The sequence below is a fragment of the Amblyraja radiata genome, chromosome 15 (genome assembly GCF_010909765.2).
Source record: "Amblyraja radiata isolate CabotCenter1 chromosome 15, sAmbRad1.1.pri, whole genome shotgun sequence".
Taxonomy (NCBI): domain Eukaryota; kingdom Metazoa; phylum Chordata; class Chondrichthyes; order Rajiformes; family Rajidae; genus Amblyraja; species Amblyraja radiata.
In genome coordinates this window covers 3,016,866-3,025,417 of record NC_045970.1, presented here as the reverse complement: position 1 = coordinate 3,025,417, position 8,552 = coordinate 3,016,866, and the positions used below count along the sequence as shown (strand labels likewise).

Genomic DNA, 8,552 nt, shown 5'->3' with positions numbered 1-8,552 from the left:
CCGTGAATATTCAGTTCCCATCCCCGGCCCTCTTGCAGCCATGTCTCTGTAATTCCCACAACAAGCCGTGCTCGTGAGTTTAGTTTTAGTTTTAAGAGATGCAGAGTGGAAACGGGCCCTTCAGCGCACCAAGTCTGCGAAGGATATTTAAAATTAAAGGGCTGTTGAAAGTTCACAAGCTGAACCTTTTTTTAAAAAATCGAATTTGAAGGAAAAGTGAAGAATTATAATGAAATGTTCCCAAGAGCTGGCATCATTCCGGGGAGCACATGGTAATTTTGATAACCAATTTGACAGATTTTTGGGTCTCCAATTCATGGTTCTAAGTCAAACCCTATTTTAAAAGAATTTTAAATTAAAAGAAGTCTGCAGATGCTGTAAACGAGCTCATGTGGAAGAATAAGCAACGGTTTAAACAAGCCAATTTATTTCATTTGAAGTGAAAATGCAATTTGTACAATTTAAACTAGTTTGCCTGACCCATGGTTATTTGCCCAGCCTCAAAGATTATCGTTTTCTCACCCCATCAACAAAAAAAGCATGATTAGTCCAAAACGGAATAGATTATTCTACAGAGGCATTGTTTAAGACTCGGCTGAATCTAGCATTCCTAAAGCACTACCATAATTAAACTTGTTTAAGAAAGAACTGCAGATGCTGGAAAAATTGCAGGTTGACAAAAATGCTTGAGAAACTCAGCGGATGAGGCAGCATGTATCTAGACGCTGCCTCACCTGCTGAGTTTCTCCAGCATTTTTGTCTACCAGAATTAATTCACTCCCTTCACCCAGGAGGTGGGATATGGAACAAGCTGCCAGAGGAGGTAGTGGAGGCTGGTACAATGGCACTTAGACGATATTTGGACAGGACTATTTGGACTAATTGTCTGTTTCTCTAATATACACTGAGCTTTTTTTTTGCTGTTTAGTAAGGGTTTTACAGTGCAACATGTTTACACTACTGTTGTGCTGCTACGTAACCCTCTCCATGACACACTGAGGAGCACCTTCAGCAACAGACTGGTTCCGCCAAGATGCAGCACAGAATGCCACAGGAGATCCTGCTTCCCCCGTGGATATCAAACTGTACAACCCCATCCTCTTCCGTACACTAGCACTACTCCACACACTAGAGACAATTACAATGTTACCGAAGCCAATTAACCTACAAACCTGTACGTCTTTGGAGTGTGGGAGAAAACCGAAGTTCTCGGAGAAAACCCACGCAGGTCATGGGAGAACGTCCATATAGACAGCACCCTTAATCGGGATCGAACCTGGGTCTCCGGCGTGCATTCGCTGTAACGACCGCTGTGCCACCATGACCGCCTTTATCTTGTGTTTTATGACTGTTGGCAGATCAATTTCCCTCCTTGGATAGATAAAGTTCTATCCTATAGTAAGCCAATGTTTAATTGTTCATTGTTTACTCTTAGAACCCTTTTTAAACAATGGAACAACATGCGCAGTACGCCAATCCTCCGGCACTAATCCCGTTTCTAATGACATTTGAAATATTTCTGTCATAGCCCCTGCGATTTCTATACTAACTTCCCTCAATGTCCTATGGAATATCCTGTCAGGGAATATCCTGTCAGGACCTTAAGACTTATCCACTTTTATATTTTTCAAAATTGTCAGTACTTCCTCTTCTTTGAATCTCATAGTTTCCATAGCTACTCTACTTGTTTCCCAGAGACATTTGTCGTTTCAGGTCAGGACCCTTCCGGTTTGAGTGGGCCAGTGGAGTAGAGAAGCCAAGACAGTTGTTGCACCAACAGTGGATATATAATGGTCCAGAGAGGGGGGCAGGCGGGGGGGTGGGGGGGGGGGGGGGGGGGGGGGGTGGAGGATGGGGGAATGTTGCAGACTGGAGACAGGATTGTCACTGGATGGATTTTTTAAAAAGCTCAGAGGTGGCAGTAGAGCCCTACGTCCCTATGTTCCCAATGTAGGGGGAGTCCAGAACCAGCGGGTCGCAGTTTAAGAATAAGATCCGCTGAGTCACTCCACCTTTTATCTTGGTCTATTAACAGATTCAGATCTACCTTAGATCTCATTTTGTAAGCCTGCTTGGCACTTTCCTTTTTCACCGGCATTTTCGATACACCTTTCTTGGGTTATTAATCCGCACAGTGAAGGTTAAAGTTTTGATCTCTAGTGGCTACCAGCTGTTTCAATGCCTGGCAGAATGGATATGGTGCACCGACTTCAAGTTGACAGATAGAATGGAGCCCGTCCGTCTTTCATGGTTACGGATGCAGTTCACTGTGAGGTCGCCGGCCAGACACATTATGAGGTCACCTCTGATTATGATGGTTTACAAACTTGCGATCTTACGAATGGAAGGCCGCCCCAGAAGGGAATAAACCACTTCACCATATGACCACAGGTCACAGTGGTTATAACCAACTGGACTCAAGTGTTAGATACAAGGAACTCAGTTGCGACCGCACCCCCCTTTCCCCCCCCCCTAAGAAAAAATAACACAAAAAAAAAAAATCGGAAAGAAAAATCAACGTTTCCATTTTGGAAACGGCCAGTTCTCTGTTCTCCCGTCGCCGAGCAAGAGTGGCTGAATCTGAACCCAACAGCTGTAACCCCAACACCAGACGCCGCTGCAGCGGAGCCCGCTCCCCTCGCCTCCACCCGCCGCCGGAGCCCAAGCCATCTTCCCCCCACAACACCCCCCGCTGACCCCCGCTGGGCCCACGCCACCCCCGCTGGGCTCATGCCACCCCCGCTGGGTCCACGCCAACCCCGCTGACCCCCGCTGGGTCCATGCCACCCCCGCTAGGCCCAACGCCACCCCCGCTGGGCCCACGACACCCCCGCTGGATCCACACCCACCGTCGCTGACCCACGCTGGGCCCACGCCACCCCCACTGGGCCCACGCCACCACACTGACCCCTGCTGGCCCACGTCAACCCGCTGGGCCCACGCAACCTTCATCCCCCGCACGCTGGGTCCCCGCTGGGCCCACTGCCACCTTCATCACCCGCCCGCTGGGCCCGCGCCACCTTCATCTTCGCCCCCCCCCCCACAGAAAGAGGGGGATGTGAGAAGGGGAGGGGGAGAGAGACTGGGGGAGGGGAGAGAGTGATGGGGATGGGGAGAGGGAAGGGAATAGGGGATATTTTTAGTGAGATTGCAAAATAATGTAGGTTTTAGAGTTAAATGAGTTACTCCCGCACTTTGTGGCTATTTCCCTTCACCCATCTGCCCAAGCCCACTCTCCCCCCTCCTTTCCTATGTTCCTTTCCACCCATAAACCTCTCTCTGCCTTTACATTTCACTCCTCTTTCAAACCTGCTCTACTTATCTACATTCATTGTTCTTCTTCACTTTTTAGTCATAGAATGATGCAGTGTGGAAACAGGCCCTTCAGCCCAACTTGCCCACACCGACCGACATGTCCCATCTAAACTAGTCCCACTCACACGCGTTTGGTCCATATCGATCTAAATCTGTTCTATCCATGTACGTGTCCAAATATCTCTTAAACATTAGGATAGTCCCAGCATTAACTACCTCCTCTGGAAGCTCGTTACATACACCCAGCACCCTTTGTGTGAAAAAGCTACCTCTCAGGTTCCTGGTAATTTCTGAAATATTGATCATAAATTTGGTGAAAAAATGCTCCAAAATAAGGCTCAGAATACATCAGAGAGCATCTAAAACCCCTGAGCTTCTAGGGCTCTTAAGCGGGCCCTGGACCCTGGCATCGACACTTCGCACTCCTAGTGCAGCGTAAGTTCACCAGGTTAATACCTGGGGTGGCGGGATTTACGTATGATGAAAGAATGGGTCGACTGGGCTTGAATTCGCTGGAAATGAGAAGGATGAAAGGAGATCTTATAGAAACATATAAAATTCTAAAGGAGTGAAGGCTAGATGCAAGAACAATGTTCCCGATGTTGGAGGCGTCCAGAACCAGGGGTCACAGTTTAAGAATAACGGGTTAGGCCATTTAGGACTCAGAAGAGGGAAAAACGTTTTCACGCAGAATATCTGTAGAATTCTCTGCCACAGAAGTCAGTGGAGGACAATTCACTGGATGTTTTCAAGAGAGTGTTGGATGTGGCTCTTAGGGGTAACAGCATCAAGGGATATGGGGAGATAGCAGGAATGGGGTATTAACCATATAACCATATAACAATTACAGCACGGAAACAGGCCATCTCGACCCTTCTAGTCCGTGCCGAACACATAATCTCCCCTAGTCCCATATACCTGCGCTCAGACCATAACCCTCCATTCCTTTCCCATCCATATAACTATCCAATTTATTTTTAAATGATAAAAACGAACCTACCTCCACCACCTTCACTGGAAGCTCATTCCACACAGCTACCACTCTCTGAGTAAAGAAGTTCCCCCTCATGTTACCCCTAAACTTCAGTCCCTTAATTCTCAAGTTATTGATTTTGGATGATCAGCCAAAATCATATTGAAAGGCGGTGCTGGCTTGAAGGTCCGAATGGCCTACTCCTGCACCTATTTTCTATGTTTCTACATCATGGTGTGTCCAGCACTCGTTGACGTCTGGTCCTGAAGAAGGGTCCTGAACCAAAACTTCACCCCACCCATGTTTTCCAGAGATGCTGCTCAACCCGCTGAGTTACTCCAGCACTCTGTTCCTTCATGTTCTGGCTTGTGTCTTGCTTATATGAAAGAGCTACATTGCCAATGCACACAAGCTGCAACTTTGCTGTCAACATGAAACTGTTAACATTCCAAGAAATGAAATGTGTTGATGAAACCCGAGTGATGGACAAGATAATGCTTCACAGGAGAAAGTTAAATCTGCATTGAATTAAATCCCACTGTAGAAACTAAACTAAAGGAAGATGTTTCCAAAAGTTATGAGTTGATTCTATTACTCCAGAAGTGAAGGGCAGGTGGGGGAGAGTCTAAGGCAATTACACCCCTTCATTTGATCAACAGAGGGGATAACGGGTTGTCTTAATCTACAATACCATACAATACAATACAATACCATTTATTGTCATTTGAGCCTCAGTGAGGCTCAAACGAAATTCCGTTTCCACAGCCATACAAACAAAGACAATTTCCTAGACATACACACCATTTAATTCACACAAACAGTGGGTTCACTGTGATTGGAAGGCAAAGTCTTTTCTCTCCCTGTTCTCCATTTCTCCCCCGATGTCCAAGCCCCAGGCGGGCGATGATAAGTCCGACGGCCATTTTAGGCCGTGCCGGGCGATGCACGGCCCCGCTCCCGGTCTAAAAGTCACAGTGTTGGAGCCCGCGGCGGGCGCTGTAATGTCCCACGGCCATGAAGCCGTGCCGGACAATGTACGTCCCCGCTCCGGGTCGTTCCATCCCCGCGACACGGGCTGGAGAAGTCGCGTTGCTGGAGCTTCGGGAAGCGGTCTCTCCACCCCGGACCCGCGAGCTCCCGATGTCCCAGTCCACCGGACCTGCGGCCTGCGTTGCTGGAGCCTCCGAGCCCAGGAGTCGAGTCGCAGCAGCGAGTCACCACCCGCTCCCCACGCTCCGAGACCGGCCAGCCCCACGATGGTGAGTAGTCCGCAGCACCGCAGTCTCCCGAGCCCCCGGGTCGTTCAGGTTGGAGGCCGCTCCACGGTGCTAGGCCCCAACGACAACGGAGACCCGACAGGGAAAAGGTCGGGTCTCCCGTACAGGGAAGAGACTTTAAACAGTTTCCCCGCCCCCCACATATACACATTTAAACCCAGTATTAAAAAAACACCAACACTACATTTAACTAGACATAAAATTTAAAAAAGACAGACGGGCTGTAGGGGCCGCTGCAACGGGTGAGTCGCGCCGCCAAACGCTACTTAGATCTACTTAGATCTGTCAAGAAATCAAAGGCAAACAATATTAAATCTCAAGTGTTTTCTTTTCGAGATACAGTGTGGCAACGGGCCCTTTGGCCCACCGAGGCCACGCCGACCAGCATTCACCTGTACACCCACACTATCCTACACACTGGGGAATTTTTACCAAAGCCAATTAACCTACAAACCTGCACGACTTTGGAGTGTGGGAGGAACCGGAGCACCGTAGAAAACCCACGCGGGTCACGGGTAGAACATACAAACTCTGCACAGACAGCACCTGGGTCACCGGCGCTGTGAGGCAGCAACTCTACCGCTGAGCCACACTACCTTGTTGTGGAAAAATACTTATAAAGCAGCAGAGGGTTGTTCTGATGTTCTAAGCCATGCCAATCCAAATATGATGAATGACGGAGAGGAGTTGATGTGCCAAATGGAGAAGGAACATCTCATTGTGTTTTAAAGTTTGCAGAGGGCTAACATACAACTTCCTTAGCATCAAGTGAATTGATCAGCATGGTGGCGCAGCGATAGACTAAGAGTTGCTGCCTTACAGTGCCAGAGACCCGGGTTCGATCCTGACTACGCGTGCTTGTAGTTTGTACGTTCTCCTTGTGACCCGCGTGGGTTTCCTTCGGGTGCTCTGGTTTCATCCCACACTCTAGAGATGTGCCGGTTTGCAGGTTAATTGACAGTCTGTAAATTGCCCCTAGTGTGAAGGATATAGGACTAGTGTACACGTGATTCGTTGGTTGGCGTGGACTCGGTGGATGGAAGGGCCTGCTTTCACGCCATCTCTCTAAAACAAACTAATGCCGTTACCTCGTTGGTCTCAGTTTAACATTGCTTGTGAAAGTCAGCAAAGTGCAAGATTCTTTCTATAGCCCTCAGACCAGTGAGCCCATGTGTTCATATCTTTAACCAGACAGTCAGAGCCTTTTTTAGTTTAGTTTTGAGATACAGCACAGAATCAGGCCCTTCAGCCCACCGAGTCCACGTCAAGCAGCGATCCCCGTGCATTAAACTACCCCGCACACACTAGGGTCAATTTACATTTATACCAAATTAACCTACTGTCTGGACTGACATTTTCAACCTGTCACTTGCCCAAGCAGTTGTCCCCACGTGCCTTAAAACCACTTCCATCGTGTCGGTGCCAAAACACTCCACTGCGGCGAGCCTTAATGACTTCCGCCCAGTTGCACTTACTCCCATCATCACTAAGTGCTAAGAGAGGCTGGTCCTGGCACACCTCAAAGGCTGCCTACCTCCCACACTTGAACCCTATCAGTTCACCTACCGCAAGAACAGGAGTACGGAGGATGCCATCTCAACGGCACTTCACTCCGCCCTCTCCCACCTCGACAACAGAGACACCTACGTGAGAATGCTGTTCCTCGACTATAGCTCAGCATTTAACACCATTATCCCCTCAAAACTGATCATCAAACTCAGCGACCTGGGCATCGACCCCACCCTCTGCAACTGGATACTGGACTTTCTAACTAACAGACCCCAGTCTGTTAGGTCAGACAACCACACCTATTCAAACCCTCACCCTGGTTCCACAGGGCTGTGTGATGACACCTCCTCTACTCCCGCTTCACCTATGACTGCACACCTGTACATGGTACTAACACCATCATCAAGTATGCAGATGATACAACGGTGATTGGCCTCATCAGCGACAACGATGAGTCGGCCTATAGGGAGGAGGTCCAGCTCCTAGCAGCATTGTGCGCTGACAACAACCTGGCCCTTAACTCCAAGAAGTCCAAGGAGCTCATTGTGGACTACAGAAGGTCTAGGGGTGGCACGCACGGGGGTGTATCCACATTAACAGGACGGAGGTGGAACGTGTTTCCAGCTTCAGGTTTCTGGGGGTCAACATCTCAGATGACCTCTCTTGGACCCTCAATACCTCAACACTGGTCAAGAAGGCTCACCAACGTCTCTTCTTCCTGAAGAGCCTAAAGAAGGTCCATCTGTCTCCTCAGATTCTGGTGAACTTCTACCGCTGCACCATCGATAGCATCCTTACCAACTGTATCACAGTATGGTATGGCAACTGCTCTGTCTCTGACCGGAAAGCACTGCAGAGGGTGGAGAAAAACTGCCCAAGGCATCATCGGTTCCTCACTCCCCTCCATTGAATCTGTCGAAAGCAAGCGATGTCTGCGAAGGGCGCTCAGCATCGTCAAGGACTGCTCTCACCCCAGCCACAGACTGTTTACCCTCCTCCCATTCGGGAGGCGCCACCGGTCTCTCCATTGCCGGACCAGCAGGTTCAGGAACAGCTTCTTCCCTGTGGCTGTTACACAACTTAACTCTGCACCTTGGTGAGTGCCAGTCACCCACCCCGGACACTCCTTCCCCCAGAAAAATTGCACTACTGCTACTGTATGTACATATATATATTTTGCTGTTCCATTATTCTATGTTCGCTCCTCTGGGTGAGATGCTAACTGCATTTCGTTGTCTCTGCACAATGTACACTGCACAATGACAATAAAGATTGAATCTGAATCTGAAACCTGCATGTCTTTGGAAAAAAACCCACGCGGGTCAAGGGGAAAATGTACAAATCTCTACTGACAACACCCGTAGTCAGGATCGAACCCGGGTCTCTGGCACTGCAAGCAGTGTAAGCCAGGAACTCTGCTGCTGCACCACCATGCCCGCCCCTTTTTCCCAGGACAGAATTAGGATACTAGAGGGTAT

General features: G+C 49.0%; 2 long non-coding RNA genes across 2 annotated transcripts in view; one reads left to right on the top strand and one right to left on the bottom strand.

Moving 5' to 3' along the window:
* The window catches only part of LOC116980967, a 12,820-nt gene extending 11,904 nt beyond the window's left edge, over nucleotides 1-916 (bottom strand). The window contains exon 1 of the long non-coding RNA XR_004414129.1: nucleotides 906-916. This is a non-coding gene — a long non-coding RNA (uncharacterized LOC116980967). The remainder of the gene's footprint in view (nucleotides 1-905) is intronic.
* LOC116980968 lies at nucleotides 12-199 on the top strand. The gene is made up of 2 exons (XR_004414130.1): nucleotides 12-42; nucleotides 90-199. It is a non-coding gene; the product is annotated as an uncharacterized LOC116980968 (long non-coding RNA).
* Nucleotides 917-8,552: the final 7,636 nt, after the last annotated feature.